The sequence below is a fragment of the Scardinius erythrophthalmus genome (genome assembly GCF_964197995.2).
Source record: "Scardinius erythrophthalmus genome assembly, chromosome: 9".
In the NCBI taxonomy this organism is placed as follows: Eukaryota; Metazoa; Chordata; class Actinopteri; order Cypriniformes; family Leuciscidae; genus Scardinius; species Scardinius erythrophthalmus.
In genome coordinates, this window is record NC_138229.1 from 17,680,958 (window position 1) to 17,703,064 (window position 22,107).

At 37.3% G+C, this 22,107-nt stretch overlaps 1 long non-coding RNA gene across 7 annotated transcripts in view; it reads right to left on the minus strand.

The window, feature by feature from the left end:
* Positions 1-22,107, minus strand: part of LOC308695285 — a 96,311-nt gene that overhangs the window by 69,961 nt on the left and 4,243 nt on the right. For 4 of the 7 annotated variants that reach the window (XR_014030682.1, XR_014030683.1, XR_014030685.1 and 1 more), the window contains 2 exons: positions 21,369-21,463; positions 17,398-17,556 (listed from right to left, as the gene is read on the minus strand). This is a non-coding gene — a long non-coding RNA (uncharacterized lncRNA). Of the gene's footprint in view, positions 1-581; positions 773-17,397; positions 17,557-21,368; positions 21,464-22,107 lie in introns of all 7 variants that reach the window. The other 3 variants (XR_014030684.1, XR_014030687.1, XR_014030688.1) reach the window with 1 other exon arrangement.

Below are 22,107 nucleotides of genomic sequence, written 5' to 3' on the forward strand. Positions count from 1 at the left end.
AGTAAAGACTTTTTACATAGTTAAACATTTTTTTTTAACCCTGATAAAAAAAAAAAAAAAAAAAATCCACATTGACAATAATACTAAGAAATGATTCTTGAGCACCAAATCTATTGTGATTTCTGAAGGATCATGTGACTCTGAAGCTGATGTAATGATGCTGAAAATTCAGCTTTGCCATCACAGGAATAAATTATATTTTTAAATATTATTTTAAACTGTAATGATATTTTACAACATTACTGTTTTTTGCTAATAAAGTAAAAGCAGCATTGGTGAGCATAAGAGACTTCTTTAAAAACAAAATTTGAACAAAAAAAAATAATTTGTATGGTATATATATATATATATACACACACCCTCAACATAAGATAAAAGCCCCAGTGAGCCCAAACTGAATTTCATTCAAGCATGAATGATAATTGCAAATTTGGCATTTTTCAGAATGATTGTAAACACAGAATCCAAACCAGCAAAGTGGCCCGAGCAGCTTTGGAGGTGTGCCAGGCCAAGTCTACTGTATGTGGGTGAGGTAAAACAAGAGAAAGTTCTCCAATGTATGAACAAGAGAACTTGCTTACCCTGAGTGAGAACACAGACACGCATACTGATTATGCAGATGCTGCACTGCAAACACAGATAACTATCAGCTGCTGATGGCGGAAGTTTTACTGCGGCACAGCTGCCCGCACAGCCGGGGGAAAACGCTCAGAGGCCCCTCAGAGTGACAGGCCAGGAACAGCCTCTCTAGGACAAAAGGGCAAGTGGCACACTGTTGAGAAGAAAAACGTGTACCTTAGAAACTGAATAAAACGTCAAAAAGCATTCAGGAACTAGCTGCACAAAATGATCAGATGTTTCTTTTCAGAATCATACAATAAAAGAAAATACTGTGAAGCAGAAAGGATTCTGGGAAGAATAAAGAAACATACTATGAATAGCTCAGGGTTTAGGGTGAATTCGGTGGGGAGTCTTGCAACATGTAAAGAGGAGGTTGCTGGTGGCAATGAGAGAAACAGGAGGAATGGGTCAGATTGATGAGGAAGACCTTCAAGCTGTTTCAAAGCTTCAGTGACGCCCACTGGAGACACAAAAACCCAGGAAGACCTGCTATAGTAGAAAGGAAGTGCTCTCAGAAACTAATAAAACAACCATTTTTATTCAAAATTCCAGCTGTGAGAAAGACCTGAGGACACTGTAGGATCTCATGAATTTTTTTCCAGCAACAGATAAAGCAGCAAACAGAGCTGAAACAACAATGCCACACCACTCTACACCAATTATTTGCTCATTAAACACACTTGTTATAGCACTGACAGATTTGATCTGGATGATAGATTCCATGACACAATGAAGACTGAATGCAAAATGCTGATTGGACAAGCATATGCCTACGGTTTCTTATGGCAAGATCAGCAGCAGATACACTCCATGTATTGTAAACAGATGACTTGTTTGCTTTGACTAACCATTACTTTGGTTTAGTGTAACAATGACCTAATGTTTAAAAATGGTGTTTGTTCACACAGGTCAAAAACCACAAGGCAACAATGATTATTTAACTGGGATTATACAAGATAAATCCATCTAGACCAATATATGGAAGTCCTAGTGAAACGAACAATAGACCAGCGTGGTCTTTGTTTTTTTTTTTTTCTTCAAGTGAAAGTCAATAAAGCTGAACACAGTGACACATGAGACCGCGCTCACCTGGACTGGCCTCAGGCACACAGGTTTTCCTGTAACACTTTTACATGCTGTCAGATCACATTATACCATTTCTATCCCTGATAAAGCAAACTGTTTTGATAAATCATCACTAGTGAGAGCAACTGAAGTCTGCGATCACATTCCTATTTAACAGTAGTGAAAGTAGATCTTATCAGTAGATTTCTATTTCATAAAAGTATGCAACCATGCAGTCTTTTAAATCAACATGAGGTCATGAAAGTACCATGTACCACAATAATAAATTGTTATATTAATATATTTACTATGATCAAAATAAGAATATTGTTTAATATTATAATTTGTATTATTACCACAATTATTTTTTACTATTGATGATATTAATAATAACAACAATAGTTATATTAATGTTATATTTAACACAAGAATATTTATTGTTATAGTTGATATTCTTATAATTATCAATTATCATCATCAAATGAATAAAACTATATTAATATTTAAAATACATTTAAATATACTGCACTAAAATGGCAAAACACAGTTAACATCACTGCAACTGCTAAAAAATTCCAAAAAGTTTTGAACTTTAACAACTTTCACTCTGTTCTCTCGGAATTGAAGCATAATTGAGCCAAATCTGTCTGCCACAGCACAGATCATACTTTAAAAAACCCTATTTGAGTCATGTCTTGAGTCAATCTTTGTAGGGCAGTGCAGCATAAACATACAGGGAGCAATTGATGTGTACAAGTTTGTGAAAGATGGGCAGTCAAATTCTGAGCTTTCTACAAGCATGGTCATAACATCTTGAGCTATATAAGGACACAACTAAGACCAGATGAAGCTCGTCACAATCCAAGGCCTGGTGACCTGATCCTTGCAGGAGGCTACAGCATTACAGCACTTTCACGTGTGGCTTTTTTCCTCCCACGTTGAGCGCCACGTTGGGAGGAACACCTGCTGTGTCATGTCCAGCGACAGTTGGTCCAGCGTAGCATTCAGCTGACATAATTCCATTTTGGGACAGGATGGGAATCTGTAGCCGGCTTCCAGTGATGACGTACCCGAAAAGCACAGTAACCGCACGTCACACACATTAGCACACAACGCGCGCATGACGTCCCGTGCCCGTCAGCTGGAATCACAGCCAGCTTCCAAATGAGGCCTGGCAAAGCGGCTGATAACCACAGAGTTGAATCTGTTTCATCTGATCAAAACCATGAAGGCAGCACCCCAACTCATTTCCAATCATCTGCTGCGGATGTCTTTTATTCTGCAGCAAGATCCAGAAACGGATTACGTACTATTAAACAATATGAATGCGATTCAGTGAATGACTAATCACACTTCGATAATCATGTTAAATATGCAGACTAATAGTAAACAGTTACACCAGGTCTGAAAAGCAACCAAACCACTTTTGTAGTCTCAAAACCCAAGCTAAACGCCTATGTACAGCAGCTTTAATATTTGCTGTAGTCAAATATTGATTACAATGTTTTCATTCAAAACAAATGGGTGAGATCCAAACCATTCTTAGAATAGATGCATTAACTGAGTCTCATGAATTAAGTTAGTGTCCTAGCTCAATGTTTCACACCTAAAGTTAGGAAAATGGAAAGAATAGGTGGGCTGATGATGGAAATGGGGGGGGGGGGAATGATTGTCTGTTTTTTTTTCTTTTCCATCTATTTTTGTGTAGTAGTAAGGTCTGGTTTCTCTTTCCGCTGAGATAGCTCAGATCAGGTGTCTTGCTCCCTGCGGTGAGAGAGATGCGTGTGTGGTTGGAAATTACATTGCAGTATTCAAATGCAGAAGAGGTGTGCATTACATTCTTGGCCGTGGCCCACTGGAGGGGAGGGTCCCCATTTTCAGGAAGCAGTGAGTAATACACTGCACAAACTCCACTGATATGGTCACTCTAGTGAAGAAAAACAACAGAAAAATATGACTGACAAACCACAAATCCTGCACTTTATGCACTTTATCACCTGCTTGTAAACTATTAACATCACTACCTACCCAATGTTTACATTTGCATACCACAAGTTTGCATGTACTGTAGTCAATTATTTTACTAGAGTTGCCAAAGCAGCATTAATAAAAAATAAGAAATAATAATAATAATAATAATAATAATAAAAACTTGTAAAATAGTTTATCATATATTAAATGTAGCAGAGTCATTTACCTCAGTTACTGTTGAGTTACTGCCTAGGAACACCAAATTATTTTTTTTAAATAATAATGACTGCTTCTGAACAGGTTTCACAAACTAACTCGACTGGTTAAGCCATAAAATGACTGCTCAAATAAAGTGTAATGTTATCGAAGTGTCAGTGTTTACACTTGAGAAGTCAATGGGTCTCATTCAATAATAACTACAGTATGTGGATTATTCATATATTTGGAGAATTTTAAATGCGGGACTGTGTGCCCAATAGTCATTTGCATAAAACGACCAACCATGCCTATACAAATGTTAGTATGAAAGTTATTCAAAGAGAATTATGATTTGTTTGTGAAAATGTTTGTATGCAAATTATATGCACACAAATTTCTGTGTATACATGGTCAATGAAAGATACCCATTGTCTTTTAGTTGTCTCTATATATATGAACCTATAGCTAAGGAGAAAAGTAGTTTAACACTGAAATTTACGTCAACTCAAATTAAGATCGATTATCAACTGCTGCTGGAGGAACATAAGCCTCAGTGGAACCTCCAGAAGAAACTTTCGCTTACGTTCCATTAGATATGCACACTTGCTTTCTGTTCATGCGTTAACCGCTGACGTCTCCTTTGAGGTTGACACACATTTAAAGGTAAGAGTCCCACTAAGTTTAAAGGAGCAGAAACCAGAAAAGAGGAACCAGACAAAAGCCAAAATCCCCTAATGTGTCAAACACGTGGATAGGAACATTGAGACGCTGTACGCATTTGCCTATGCTGTTGCCGATATAGAAAATTTCTGTTGCCTATGCAACAGCCATTCTGTTTCCTAGTTAAATTTTAGAAAATTCTGGAACTAACCTAAAATTCACTCATGAATTCAGGTTGGTGGGGTTGTTAGAAATCAGATGTGATTCTCCAACCACATCACACACTAACTACTTAAACTTATCCAATGTTTCCAACAGAGTTTAAAATGAGGAACAAACCAAATGATGGGTCACAGTCTCCCTGAAATATTTTAAATGACTAACTAGGATTTTATGAATAATGTTTAATCACTACAGAGGCCAGACAGGAGAAGGGAAGACTGTAAATGAAAAGAGGATGTCCCCATAATAATACACTCAACCCCTCATATATCTCAGGTTCTCTCTGGCTGTCATCAATATTAAAACAGTTAGTTCCAGTCCTAGAAAATAGAAATCAAGCAGAGTTTCAAGATTTAGTATAACAGAAATGTAACCTTTCACTGATAAAAGTCTCTTTTGTTCACAAAGGCTGCATTTATTTGATCAAAAATACAGTAAAAGATTATTATATACACAATTCAAATTTAAATATTATTACAATTTAATATAACTGTTATCTATTTTGATCAATTTTACAATGTATTCCTGTGATGACAAAGCTGATTACTCCTGCAGCTATTCCTCCAGTCAAAAACAGTTGTGCTGCTTAATATTTTTGTGGAAACCGTGATTGTTTTTTCCAGGATTCTTTGATGCATAAAGCTCAAAAGAACAGCATTTATTTGAAATCATTTTTTTTTTTTTTACATTACAAATGTCTTTACAGCAAGTTATGGTCAATTTCAGGCATTCTTGCTGAATAAAAGTATTAATTTCTTTAAAAATCAAATAAATACATTTTACTGACCCTAAACTTCAGAATGGTAGCGAATAAATGAACCAACATGCCAAATTTTGCAATACAGTAGTATTGAATGAAGCATTCATTTTTAAACATACAGTAAAGTAAATATCAGGTACTGTATGTACATCTTACCCATTGTACTAACTCACAATCCCAAAGAGACTACCAGACTCACATCGCCACAGGTTTACTGATGAGGACAATAATACTAGTCTTTTATTCACACAATATATCCCAATACCTATAATAAATAGCCACTGTCACCATCTTGGAAGAAAAATGTCCTTTTTTATATGCATTTACATATGAAAGGCACACACAATCCTTTCTATTCTAAGATTCAATTCTTTACAACAACACATTATTTTCCAGGCCTCATCACATCAGACAATGGGATGTAACAGCAAAAGGATAGAAGAGGAAGTATCAAACAGCCAAAACAAGTGAATCAGAGGAAATCCACAATGCCAACCGCATTGAGCACACGTGAGTCAGGGTGAGGAGTCCTCTTCAGGAAAAATGAACGCGGTACATTGTTATGAGAGAATTATGAAAACAATGCCCTCACTATCCACATCAGGCGGGCGGTCAAGCGGTGGTGGTAGAGGACTGTGTGAAATCTGCAAGTTTTGTTTTTTAATAAGCCATAAGTTGTGTGTTTGGAGTTGTCTGGTTAATATTTTCCCTTCCAAGGCATTACAAGCCAGTAAAACATGTGTTTGCCATTAGCATCTTATTTGTAGTTCTCACTTGTGATACGCCAAAGATAGTGATTCATTGATAAAGACTGTTTATAACACGGATGTTAACGGATGTGAGCTATAATGAGAAAGAATTGGAGAACAGGTCATTCATTGTACTTTAGTGATCAGGTTCACTTTTATGCTGTACACAAGAGGACACAAAAGGAAACCGCAAACTGTTTTTGATGAACCTGTAAACTTGAAACGGTTGATATGAAAACTAGTAGTAGACATCAAAATGAGAAGTCAGAAAAGAGGAGATTTACATTGCAAATGTTAACGGCAAATGTGTCCGATTATTAAACTATGATATCTATGACCTGCAGAGGCTTGAACGTCTGTATTTCCAGGCTTTCTGGATTCATTTTAATACTACAACTGATACTCTCATGAAGCATAATCATTGGCAGGAGGTCAAGGATTAACAGCAACTAAAGTGTATTACAAGCTCCACAGACCTAGTTTTTCAGTCTGGCTAATCATATTCGTAAAGAAAGAAACCCAAGAGCATAAAATGAATGTTAGCTCTTAGATGAGAGTAAAAGGTAGATGTAACGTAAAATTAGCCATACAATAAATATTATTAACATCTTATATTTTTGCTGTGTTTGCAGAATTTTTTTACCCACATCACATTTATATGCAAATACAAAAACCTAAAACTATGTCTCTGTCAAAAGATGTTGTTAAAATTTGCTTAACACTAAACCTCAGCACATATGAAGTCCAGTAAAGAAAAGCCCATCATCTAGTTAGCAAGAATACCCTATAATGACTGCACCTAAATAAACTGTACTTTTATAGTATTTATTAATATTTTGATTTGGGTTTTTATTCATTTGTCATTTTATTCGATTTTTTATATTTCTATTTAGCTAATTTTAGTACTTCAACTAAAACATTTCAGTTAAATGTCATTTCTACTTTTCATTTAATCTAATATTAATAGTTTATTTTATATCAGCTTCATTTTAAAATAACGATATTTAATAGTTTTAGTTAACAACAACAACAGTGTTGTCTGGAACATTTCCTACTTGCTAAACACTGCAAATCCGTCTCATTTTTGCGAATTACTCTGAGGAAATCTACACGAACACCTGAAGGAAGAATCATGGCTCTAAAGAGTATTTCCTTTGCGAGTATTTCCTTTGCGCTACAGGGTTTGAGAGAGCGAGAGATCTGCGGTGTGATGATGACTCAGTCTGAACTCAATGCACTTTCTCAAACTCATTTAGGAAAAAAATGGTCCCGCCCCTTTTACCTCTCCGCTCCTCCGCCTCCCCCCTCTCTCTCTCTGCACTCAGCTGACTCTGCTGTCTGTAATGGAGATGAATGTGACATCTTCCTGTCTGTGTGTACTCAGCTAACTCTCTCAGCTGGGCAGCACCTCTAGCTAATGGAAACAAATCTCTAAGAGCAACAAAGCTATACAAAAACCGACTTTGCTATCAGATCTACAGCTATTCCCATGGGCCTCAATCCCAGGAAAAGACATTTAAATGGTGGTGCACAGATTGGTAGGGAGACAAAAGTAATGCCGCAGGGTAAAATCCCCAGCTTCTAACATGGGTCCGTGGGTCAATAGGAATTCGGCCGCGTTCAGTGACATCATAACAAAATAGTGCTGGTCTATACACCCGGGAGTTCGGGACCCCATAAAGCAAAAGCATGCTGGTGTTACGATGATACAGTGAGCTCCTGATCCTCAAGCTTCCTGTGTTATCAGGCCATCAATTCTAATGTCATATATGCGAGGTCCTTCTAGGTCAACAAGCAAATGGTGCACAGGAACATGATGAAAACAGACCTTTGGACTCCTGACCCAAACAATGATTAAAAGTGGTGAAAAAGCAAATAAATAAAGATGCACAACACATTGATGACCGTATCGGCCATAATTAATCATAATCATAGTCATAATATTGGCCCATTTTCTTAGTTTCTTATATATCAGTTATCATTTTCTCCATAATTCATTAAAAATGTACTGACGCCTGATTAAAGCATTAAAGCATACAGTATAAAAACCATGCAAAACAGCAGTCGGTCAATACATTATTGTATTGCCCAAAATGTCTATATCAAAAGTAAAGCCAAACTAGAGATTAAAACATTGTGTCACATAGATAAAAGTTTTTGCTGTGGACAACAATCAAAAACAACCTACTGCAACACAAGCTATTGTTTCAATTGTCTGATTATTGACAATACATTTTCAGTGCTCATGTAAATGTTTACCATACTCCAAAAGCCCTATCACTTCCTCAAGATTGATAAAGAAAAACATTAATAATATGGCCCCTACAATGTCTCACGATAAATACAATAACCCTATATGATTCTCTAGCAAATATTTAAGCATGCTTTCCTCCAGTAAGTGATTCTATAGTGTCCCGGGCAAGGCAGGCTGGCGCCGATGTGGAAAGGAAAGGTCTGATCTGACAGAACTCCACTGACATATCACTGCAGCTGAGCTATAGGGCCCTACAACCGGCCCGCTGGCCTTTCCCTCATGAAACCTAACACGTGCAGGCCACTAAATCCACACGTGCGCACACACACACACACACACACACACACACACACACACACACACACACACACACACACACACACACACACACACACACACACACACACACACACACACACACACACACACACACACACACACACACACACACACACACACACACACTTTTTAAATACAAATTTAATTAAATCAATAAATAATTCCAAATAGAATTTAAGTAAAAAAAAAATAACAATAATAGTATCTATTTATTTGTCAAATAATGTCTACACTTTAAAATTGTAAAAATTGTAAAAAATAAAACAATAACAATAAAAATAATCGATTATATTTTATATAATGTCTACTTGATATAAATGCATACAAATGCCTAATATAATTCTGAATGGTACTGATATCTGCCACAATTGTACAAAAAAAATGCGCACGCGCCATAAGTGTGAGAGAGATCGTATAAATAGCGTCTGTGTGTGTGTGTATGTGTGAGGGCTTGTATGAATAGACTCTGTGTGCGAGTTAGCGAGAGAACAGAGAAAGAACAGAAGGACAACAGAGAGTTTATATAAACAGACTGGATGTGTGTTGGCTCCTGGACACTAATATTCGTCTTAGCTTGCACTAGCAGAGAAAGGACGCTCGAACCTTCCTCTGTACAATCACATCTCTGTTCCACCATGTCTCACAAATCCACACAGACGTCTTTTCAAGAAAGGAAAGAGAAAAAAAAAGCACCCTATAAACAACGCTGAGTGGAAGGAAACTCAATTACCCATACTTCCGTCGCAAAACCTTTCCTCTGTTTGCTGGTTTTATATCAGTGGTTTTGTGTTAAAATCGTCAAGTACAGTATATCTATGTGGATCACGCTGAAGAAATCGAACCTGGGTGAATTTAGTTTTAGTCCATTTATTCAATATTTTTTCAAACTCAACACGTTTTGCCATCTTGAAATATGCATAATTCCCACCAAAATCAGTGCAGGAAATGCTTATAACCTTAGTTTAGCACATAGTAGTGGTTGAATTATTTTGATCATGTGGAGAGCAACCTGATGCAATGCAAATGATATTAACTTCCACACAAATCATCAAAATTAACTGGGAGAGGGGTTATTAGCAAATTAAATGTCAAGACCTGTGAAACATGGCCTGATATCTTCTAATGTGGCATGACAAGGAATATAAGTAACATAAGACTAGAAATATAAGTAATGTGACAGAACCCAGGCGAGCCATGAACTCCTTTTACTCTGTGATAGAGGTCAACACAAGTCGCTACAGCTGTGCTTCATAAATTAAGACCTCGATGGACTGCCGGCACAACACGCGCCCTCTTGGCCTAAGGGGTGTTAGGACAGAGCTCTTCACTTTGGTCTTGGTTACTTCACATGCTGAGCTACAAACAACAAAATTAGCCCTTAAGCAATTGAGCTCCTCTTCTATTGGATGAAGCAGATGGGATGGTACATCCTTTAGTGTCATGATCTTTTCAGTCTGTCAGACCTCTGTGACCCCCTGTTGGATAGTCACCATTTACTGATGCCTCTCCCTTTATCATTGGGGTGAAGTCAAAAACAGTTGCCAAAATGTGTACTGTATTTGTGGATAGGGATGATCGTAGTTGATACGTACGGACCAGGACCCACGGTTCGAAACACATGTGATTCTCGGGGTTAATTGCAAAGTTTAACCATCACAGAGTGAAAGTTTATCATTTGCACATATTTTAGGTCCTGTCAGATTAAACAATAAACGGGTCGTCGAATGCAAAATTAACTTTTATATGGTGTTTGCATATAAATGTGTCTTTGCAGTGTGTGGACAACCACCACCGAAACGAGTAGCTGTGAACAGAGCTGTTTTTGAGGAGGTAAAAAGGGTGTTGTTTTACAGAACCATTGAGGAATTTTAACCAAAGTATGTTACAAACTTTACATGAAGACCCTAAAGAATTATACCAACTTGTGGAAAATGGGCATCCGATGACTCCTTTAAAGACATTTTTAAACCATTTGAGCGCACAAAGACGAGAAAGAGCACTCCATTTGGTACTTGCGCAGTTTTCAAAATGCATCGTCTCGCGAGTGCCCTCCTAAACAGTCGCGTATGGCTACAAGAAAGAAAACGGATGCATATCATTATATTGGATCCGTACAATCATTCTTAAAGTGACAGCTGCCTAATATTCCTGCTGCTGTCTCCAGAGAAGACTATGCAGTGTTCTTTGATATCTGACTAATCAATTTCTGTACCTGAATATTGTTAGACTATAGGCTAAAGCCTATTTATTTAATTTGCATCTTTGTTCTATTGTATTTATATGCTTGTCACAGATGGTTGCAGGAAGGCAGACAAAGATGATGAATAAAGTTCCAATATGAAGTTTAAAGGGGTGGTTCGGGATTTTTGACATCGGACCTCATTTTTAAGTCAGCCTGGTTGTTATTCATCAGTGGAGACATTTTTTTTTAAAAATTATCCAGTCCTTATATTTGGATAGTTAGCCGATGCTAGGCTAGCGCGAGTCAATGGGTATATGTTAGCCAGCCATTAAAAACCGTTTTACCCACTCCACAGTGCACCAAACGCAAATCAATTATAACACTAGACTATCGATGTATATGTCCGTTGAGAGAATAATGTTAGAAATCAAACATTACCTTTCATCTCAATGATCCCAAAGGAACTAGTTTCTCAGCAGCTGCGGAATTTTACTATGCTCCGGTTAGTAATGCGGCAAAAAGTAAACACACAGTGTGCCTGCGGCAGGTAAATGCCGGTACTCTTGCATCATGCGTGGACCGGCTCACTCGGTTGCCTAGGTAATCAATATAACTCCGCTGCTGCTGTAGACAAAGGCTTATGATTACAGGGAACAAATTATAACTAATGCAATGTGATGAAAGGTAAGTTTGATTTCTAACATTATTCTCTCAACGGACATATACATCGATAGTTTAGTGTTATAATTGATTTGGGTTTGGTGCACTGTGGAGTGGGTAAAACGGGTTTTAATGGCTGGCTAACATATACCTATTGACTCGCGCTAGCCTAGCATCGGCTAACTTTCCAAATATAAGGACTGGATAATTTTTTTTAAAAAATGTCTCCACTGATGAAAAACAACCAGGCTGACTTAAAAATGAGGTCCGATGTCAAAAATCCCGAACCACCCCTTTAATGAGGGTAATACAAATGACACCATGGGCGTCAGTTTGGTTTGAAATGTGCTGGGGACAGAGACGCATTCGGAAGTGCATTTTCAGAATGGGTACAATGACGCATTAATTTCTTTTCTCTCTTTCGCGCAGGTTATGTTTTGAAAGACTATGTCCTGTAGCTCAGGCACGGCCCCACTTTACCATGCCCACCCAAAACTTTCAAAAAAATAAATAAAAATAAATAACTTTTACTATATTCTAATTTTGTCAATAATTATATATATATAAAAAAAAAATAAAAAATCGCCAATAAGCTCATAATTTGTGCTAAAATAGTGTTTAGTTTTAAAAACCATTTTAAAAAGCTGGTTATATTTTGATGTTTCTGCGCAAGTTCAGCAGACAGTGAGGTTCGGGTTTGTTCCGATCAGAGCTCGTGAGTGGAGAGCGCATTTCTGAATATTCTGCTCCGCTCGATCATTCCGCAGGGTCCATCGCTCAACCCAGATGTCCTGTTGCCTGGTTCGAAAATATGTGGAATAAGGGCTGCTTCCGACTAAAAGTTTTTTTTCTAGTCGACTAGTAGGCTAGTTGTTCGTGGACAAATCGCCCCTTTATATTAATTTAATTATATAGCCTACAGGATAATGAGCGTTTAGCCTACGTGATATAGCGCACTCAAGCGCACGACCGCACGCATAAAGCTTGCCACAAAGAACCGGTAAAAGTAATGATTATGAATGCGTCTAAATACACTGTGAATGTGAATGTGCATTATACGCTGAGTTTCGGTTCATTTATGAGACGAACTCCAGTTCACTCGCCGGCGCCTCCATGTCGTGATTCTGCTATATTTATTATATACTATATCTTATTTATTAAATCCAGGCAATTGGTTCATGAAACATTGATTAAAATTAAGATATAATTAATACAAAACGAAATTCAATTTAAAGAAAGGCAACTGTTCTGTTTGAGGTCTCTGTGAAAGTTTTAAAGCAGTCTTTTAGTGCCGCTTTCAGAGCGCTCCCGTCCGTGACCGAGAACTGACACGTTGTTTTTTCCTTCATAAATGCGAACACGAAAAATAAAATAAAATGAATATTATAATGTTTTTTTGATGGGTCAGACAATGATTACCAAATTTCTCTCTCATATTGCTCATCATAACCACTGAAAACGGTCAAAAATATCGAACCAAAAGTCAAATTAATATGGACGGAAGTTAAAAGTGGTGGGTACAAAATGACTCATGACGAAATCTGGTGGATACGCGTACCCAACGTCCCCACCAAAATCGACGCCTATGAATGACACATAGACAGGCTGGGAAACACACGCTAAAGGTAACATAGACGGAACAGAGAATGAATGTGAGGGATGAACTAATAAAGCAAACACAAACAAGGATAATTAATAGAACACAGCTGACACGGATGAACTAATAATTACTGTAGCCAACCAAGAAAACAGATGAGTGGCGGGAATCTGGACAAAGACACATGAAAAATGACAACAAACTAAAAGTCCATGAAAACAAAAAACTAAACATAATGGTGACAATGCTTGTAATTTGCTTATTATTTTTTATGCAGATTCACTCCCTACAAAAATCACCCCAATCATTCTACAATGATTAATTCTATCCAAATAGAGCTATTCCTCTGGTGAAACTGTTTTCATATCACAATATATATAGCAGAAAACAAAATATCGCAATGTCAGTTTTTTTGTGCAGTCTTGTGCAGCCCTAATCCATACTGTTGAATTATTGAAAAATAATGCACACCTAAAGGTATTAATACCTTTGCTTTGGTATATAGGCTACTAGTACGCATATCCAAAATGAATGGATCAAGTATGCATTCATTTTTCAAATTTAAGCGCTCAGTCACATCGCTCTCAGCTATCTTAAAACCTATTTTACCATGTTAAAACACCACTAAAATCAACGCAGAAAATACAAAAGTGTTATTTTAGAACTAGTAAACAGAGGCTTGGTAGTTTATATGCAGAGAGAAAGGTGACCGGACATGATATTACCTCTGTCTGCCTCATCTCTCAGCAATGTTAAACAGTAGTGTCTCTGCAAACAGCAAAGCACCGACATCAAAATAGTGATGTTGCCACATCGTTGAGAAATGCAATGTACCTTTTCACCAGTGAAACTGTATTTTATTAGTATAAGTAATGCAGAAGTACTGACAACATGGTTCTTGGTACGTGTGTGTGAAAGCAAGACAGCACAAAAGAGAGATTTCCATAGATATTTAAAGTAATTTCTCATAGATAAATAAATAATAAATAAATAGAGCTTCCCATAGATATTAAGTAATTTCTGAATATAAAAGTAATTTCAGATAAATAAAGAGCTTTCCGTAAACATTGAAAGTAATTTATAATAATAAAAAATTAAATTTTTTAGTCTCTCTAAAAAAAAGAGACCTTTCTTCTGATATTCAAAGTCATTTCTAATATTTGCTTAGTCAGGGTCTATTTTTCCTGGTTCATTTGCTGTAGCAGGCTGTAATGCTCTTTGAAATAATAGCAATACGATATGAGATATGGAAGGGATAACGTACATCCAGCCGGTTGTTATCGCAGAATAAACCCAGACAGGGTGATCAGGTCTTGAATCAGCCCGAAGGGGTTTTTCCAATCAGAATCAAGTATTACACACAGCTGTGTAATAAGACCTGGAACTGCTAGTTGCACAGTCACAGAAAAACATGCCTGTGCGTTATCACTCCCACACTGACTGGACACAGCAGAACAGAGAGTCTTTGACATACCTTGCAGAACTCAGTATTATGATTCAGTCCAGACTGACCTCACTAACCACCACACAAGAATCCTACATCTACACTAAACCATCCTTCAGAGGCCACTGGGTTTCAAAAGGTAAATTTTACCCAAGTTATTCCATAATTGCTCAGCTGTAAAGCCAATCGTGCTATTACACAATCCCGAGCCTCGCTTCTGAAGTGGGTTTGGTCATAAACACAGGGTTACGGTTTTGGCAGCCAAGTCAGTGCATTGTTCACACAGACGCCAGGATTCCAGTCTGTTTACGGTAAACGTGCGTTAAGCCGTACTGGCACGAGGCCTTTTGGGTTGGGACCTGGCATAGCTGGGAATTTTTTCACATAGTCTAGGAATCTTCAAAGTCCTTGATTGTTGAGGGGTCTTATTTAGTGGAGACACACAATATCTATTTATAAACTATGAAGGTTTTCACTTTTCTCTACGCATAGCTTCATTCCTCGCTCTCTTTGACGTCTCCAGTGTGCACTAGGAAGTGGGCCAAGAATAAAGATCTAAATTGTTTAAAGAGACAGAATGAACTAAAAGACTAAAGAAAGAAAGGGAAGGGGAGAAACTAATAGTTTGCTCTTCATCGTCTCATTTTTAAGCAATCGTACTGACCAGAAACACCTAGTCAAGATAATCTCTGGTCACTGAACAGCAGAGCCGATTCTTGGACAGTATTTTAAGAGATCTGGCAGCTTAAGGGTGTACATTAGACTGCAGATCTAAAATAGGAACGCTGGCCTCTCAACTCTGTCCTAGTTTGGTCTTTTTGGTTTTTGCTACATGCTAAGAGGAGTATGCACAGCTAACCACACCGTTTGCCCTGCTTTAGATCATCTACTTGTAATATAACTGCTGCAGCGAGTCACTTCACGAGGTGTAAGCGAATCCCGTTATACCGCTCCGGTCTCTAACTGCAGCTCTTTAAATACACACTGTGACTCAGCAAAAGAGAGGGAACACAAGAGGGTAGATCAGTAAATCACTGTGTCATGGAGGAAAAGACAAACTGAGAGAGGATGAAAGAATTACAGCTAATTCATAATCAACAGAAAGAAAGCGAACGCCGCCCAAGAAGACTTTGCAGACTATGAATTGGCATTTATGAGAAATAAAGATCTGCTCTTAACCATTTGAAAAGACCCTCTCAAGAGAGTTGTTACTAGAGAAAAGGGCAGTGCCATAAAACTATTGAAAGTCTCGTATTTTTCTCTGGTTCTAGGGTGTTTCTGTTTCTTTGGACTGTGGCTATTTTTAAGCACTAACTGGTTACAATTAGATTATATAACATAGCAAGACTGGCGGTGTAAGACATACAAGTCTTTTGAACAACCCGATCTTGACAGAGATGGTGCTGTGGCTTTAGTGATGACTATGATGGGCAAATTATGTAGAACACACTATGCACGATACCTCTTGACTTTCTTTTCTGTTATTTAGCGAAGATATGCAAAAGTCATTAATCTGTTATGTTTTGTGTGGCCGTTTGTCACAGACATAAAGACCCTCTTAACATGCAGAGTTTACTGGAAGCTCAGTGGAGTCGGGCCAAACTGTAAGATCATTCTCTTTCCTAACAATGAGCCAATATTGTGTGAGGGCTGATGATCAGGCTTTCCACCCACAAAACAACCAATGTAAAGGAAAAAAACATGTAACATGGGGAGAGCAGCCAATTATTCCCACCTAAAGTAGTAAAAATTAACTAAAACATGTCATGACATGGACCCAAATATGATGATCGAACACTTTGAGGGACTTTGTTAAATTAATATAAATAATTTTCTTTTACACAGACACTCTAGCAACTCTTTACAGCCCATTGAAACCCCTCTAGCTGACACCAAAATGTAAATAATGCATAACAGAAACCAGAAGTTTCACAGAATGTAAGCACCATTTTTAGACCTTTGTTTCCATTTAATCTGCAAATCAGTAAAACTACATGAACTTTCACTGCCTGTTCTCAACGACTTCTAAGACGACTTACAGTGGAGCTGGAATTACAGCAAGGGATTCATAGCTTGAAAGATCAGTAAATAAAGGACAGATTTCACAATTTGTTGTCTAGAAGATATTTTCAAGAGCCCTGGTGTTTGATCGTAATAATTAAGCAAATAGCTGTAAAATAACAGTGTTTTTCTGTAAAACATTTAAGGAAATTTTCTGCACTTTATTTAAATTAGGATATTTTACTTTTATTTTATGGTTTTTGTTTGGCAGCTGTAGCTGACAGTCATTGACCAGTTTTTAAGATTTTATTTTTTACAGTGTAGGAAGAGTACAGTCTCCACAGACTCTCATCCTGTTTAAATGCAGAAATATCTCGCTCAACTTTGCCTTAATGTTGATAGCTAGGCGATGACCAACACACAGCAATATCACTTGTAAGGACGATTGTGCGGAATATTCCATGAGGACATGTGGGTCTGTGGCACGTTGCTGAAACAAGACTCCCAAAAGCATATCTAAGAATAAAAAAAAAATGTATTCCAAGAAGTCTCATGGAAGAAATCCTCGAGTCTCGATTCCAAGAAAAGTCTGTATGGGTCAGCTGAGGCAGTCGGCCCTGTGAAACTGGATGTGAGCTCTACAAATCATCAATCACATAAAACAAATGCCACACCTGGAATAGATGACCCAGATGAGTTTTCTTCATTGGGGAAGTCGAAGTCAGCTCAGCTGTTTGATAATGACGTCTTCTGGATTCAAATCACAACATATGCGAGATGATCACTTTGTGAAGCACTTCAGGACATCCCATTCACTTTGATTCATCTGCAGACTAATTGAGAGAGAGAGAGAGAGAGAGAGAGAGAGAGAGAGAGAGAGAGAGAGGGGGGGGGGGGGTTCAGGCTGAGTCAGTCCTCAAGGCACTGGTTATGAACAGAGACATAGTTCCTCCTGTTCAAGCCTCAAAATTAAATAAAGTCATTATGGATGAAGCTCTGGCAGAAACAGAATTCATAATATCCACATTTACAGAAGACATCAAACACTGTTTATATTCAATTAAGGGTCTCATATGAATGTGATTCAACAAAGGAGGAAAAAAAATCCACAATTAAATTTGCTTTCAAAGACTTGAAGGAAAAATCCACCTTTTAACTTTAATAGCCTATGATAATCCGACTTTACCGCTTACATACTACCTACTTACAGAACTGTTACATTCATAATTATGTTTACATGTTATGTATTAATCAATAAATACTGACAGAATAAAAGTTTTTGATAATCTTTTGTTTTAAAACAAGAAGTTTTGCATCATTTTGCGAGTTTAATTAGGTATATACATACAAATATAAGCATGCACAATATCAGTTATCAGACAATACAGGCTTTTTTTTTTTAAATGTATAGGTATAGGATATTGGATATTTAAATTATTTCTGTCCATTTTAAGACTAGCACATAAAAGTATTGCGATAGAAGTTGAAATGTAATGGAAGTAGCGAAAGACAATTTTATCCGACACATCTGAGTCATCATCAGAAAAAAACTGTAGTGTAGGGACCTCAGTTGTTGATTGGATGGAGGCAGATCTGAATGCCATCTTGCAGTCGTTTGTAAAAAAGGCGCAGGTTTTAAGCAGACAAAATAATTGGATATCACCATGTCCCAGCATATGTCACCAGATAGATGTCTGTCGTTTCACTGGAAGATTGAGTTATGACATTTTTATTAAAAATTATAACGTCAAAAAATGAAACGTTTAAAATGAAACCTATGCATGGATGAACTGTTCACAATAAAGTAAATAACTTGCATTTAGAAAATAGATGGATTTCCCACTTTAATAAGCCTGTAAGAGTACATCTTATAAAGAGTAATTTCTCGAGAACAATTAGAACAAACTAACGTTACTTTGAAATAAGCAGAAATCTGTTTCAGACAACAAACACCAAACTGTCTTGTAATGCCCAACCAATCATTCAAATCCACTGATTTTTTCACAACTATTGAAGCAGTATCCCAGAGGTCACTAGTCCTAAATTCTAATTTATTATTTCAAACTTGTACACTATTTATATTGCAGATTTCAAAGGGCACATTTATTCTTTATACATAGCTTACATTAAAACAGCTTTTAACTGTGCAGCTTCTATGCTAGCTGGATCTCTTTATCATACTCAACATGATGGCGCTGCATCATTCAAAATTAAATATCATACTAATATTATTAAGCAGCATCACATTTATCTAACCTTGAAAGCATTAGCTTCAGTGCATAATAACTACCAGGAACTATTACTAGACATTTCCTCCTGAGCCGGATAAGGGGAAGTAAAGGAAACTGTTTGGCCAGCTGTCCTCTAACAGCCTTAACTGTTGTTTTGTATTGCCCTACATCTATAGTTTATTGTTTTAACACCCTCATGGTGTTGCTTTTGTGTCACAAGGAAGAAAAGACTGACTAATTACCATGTAACCAATGCAAGAACCCTTATTTAGAAATACATTTTAAATAAGACCCCCTACGTATACTTACAACATCCTTAGATTCTCCAGATAAACTCTAGGGTAAATGTATTACTCAGTCAAGCATCCACTCGTGTCACAGTGAGCTCTTGACCTTTGGCAGCGGAGAACACACTTCATGTTTTTTTCTAACATCAAGATCTGTGCAGGCATCTGCTCAGCACCATTACATCATAAGACTCAAGAGGGCATTAAAACCATCATAGTAGAACATGTCATCTCCCACTACTGTCCCATCTGTTCTGGAAAGCTCCATGCCAGTTAAACTAACACCTTTCAAACTCTCTCGCCCTCCACCACAGGACATCTAGGTAAATCAAGTCAAGAGACAATCATTCTGAATTTGACACACTCACTTCTGTTCACCATTTGAATGTAAATGTAAAAAACTTTCAAGCTCAATGCCAAAACAATTAGGATTTCAAAATATATTCGTACTATAGAAGTTGTTGGCCGTTATTTGAATTTCAATATCAAATGATATTGGATAGTTAATTGTATATGCTCATTACCTTTGTCGCTCGCGATGCTGTTATAATTCTAAACATTTTCGACAAAATAAAACTGAAATAAAATGCACTATATATGTTAGAAAAAAGTGCTGCCTTGGCAACTAACTGAAATAAAATAAGTTTATGTTGAAATACTAAGATTCTTAAACTAAAATTGTACAACTTTTTTGCCATCTAACATTCACTTTAATTTATTCTTTAAATACACTGAGAATTTATAATTTTTGATTGTAGCATTTAAATTTACGGATTTTTTTATTTTATTTATTTAGAAAAAAATAGGATCGAATTTTATTTTCAGCCAGCATTGATCTGAAAATATTTCAAGACAAGTTGCTTAATATTGACAGCAAAACCTTATTTCCTCTGTATCATTTACTGGTTCCTCTAATTTCGCCAGATGTTATATGAGAACAAAGAGTGAGCTTGTGTATAAAAATTGATTTTTTTCAATATGAAGTTTCACATTTGTTGTGTGGCTTCTATTTGCCTTGTCCAATCAGCACACAGTATGAGCCCGTTTGAATAATTCATTGTGTTTGGTTGTGATATGTCTATACATCCTTCTGTGTGTGTGCAGAAGAACATGATACTCCTAACAAACACAGGCACACCACAACACATACATGCACAGTGACATACATACAACCCACAAAGGACACATTACTGAGCTCTCTCATTCCACGTTTGAGCATGGTTTACCATAGCCAGGTATAATCAAACAAAAGAAAATAAGACAACGTAAAATATATGACAGCTGAAGACTAACGTGCCATAAAACGTGTCAAGGCCAAGGGAGATGTGCTGGTGGGGGGATGATGGGGCACTTTAAATGGCAGGAACCAGTGGTGATCGTATCGTATTCTCCAGATGGCTGGCTATCTCCTCTCCTTTACGCAGGGGCCGGCCGGAGCAATTCAAGCCTCCCTGGGGACACACAGGGCTTGCACGGAAGAGTCATTGAGTCCTAAGTCACTACTCGTCCCATAACATGAAAGGGAAGGCCGCTCACTTTGCCGCAGCTTCTGCTTTAGTCAGCCATGATGAACGAACCTGGACTCTAGGAATGGCTCTCTGATCAATAAAATGCTTGTAAAATGCTGAGATATAAAATATGTGCCATCTGATAATTTCCTTCCTTCAAGGAATGATTCGGCATTAACATCAAGAGATCATTTGAATTTTATTTATTAATTTTTTTTATTAAGCAAACAGAACAATACATTTAAACACACACACACACACACACACACACACACACACACACACACACACACACACACACACACACACACACACACACACACACACACACACACACACACACACACACACACACACACACACCTCCAATTTGATGCCATTTTTGAATGGCCATTGACTGGTTTGATCGATTTCCTTCTGTATATGCACATTTTATTGGAATGTGGAAATGCACATTCACACTAGATGTCTTGGAAAGGCCCGCCAAAACACCTTGGCAGGACCTTCCAGATCATTGGTGCGTTACCCGGTTGCGCGTATGCCTTTGGTGCTTGGATATTATTAAGAGCGACCCACCAGCTGTGGTCGTAAGGTATGTGCTTTAAGCCGGGTATCATACCTCATTCAGTCCATTCCTGGTCCATTCATTGGCAATGTGATCCTGTAATGACCTCTCTCTTTTCCAAAGGGAAAGGGGGAGCGGGGTAGAGAAGACTGTGGAGGAGTGAGAAAGAAGGGGGGGGGCAGAAGACAGAGGAGGGGTTAAACAATACCTATTGTTTAACAGGTATTGAATATTTTGTATTAGTGTATAATTTGGCTAGTAATTTTTTAGAGTTGCTGATTATTATTATTTTTTCTCAATAAGAAGCGAAGTTTTAGGAAGAAGTTTGCCGATCTTAGTTCTAAGAGCACAATTCATCTGTATGTAAAATACTGATCTTTACCTAAATTATATTTTTGTATCAATTCTGAAAGATTTATTAAATTGTTATCCAACAACAGATGATGTGATGTGATGACAGAAATGTGTGATGCCAGCAATTTTCCATTTTTCATTAATAAGTGGAGATTTATTAATAGTGAAATCCGGGTTATGCCATAATGTCTAATATTGTACGAATTGTCATGTTGTTGTATATATTATGAACTTTAATTACATCAGTAATGTAATGGTCAGATAATGGAATCTTTTTACATTCAGCTTGTTCTAAATCCAACCTTGGGTTATGGAGATTATTACCGTTTATCCATTTGCAGAGAAATTGTAATTGTGCAACTAGATGATAATAGTGATTGGGTGCCCCTAATCCTCCCATGTCTTTGTTTTTCTGTAATGTGTTGATGCTTATTCTAGG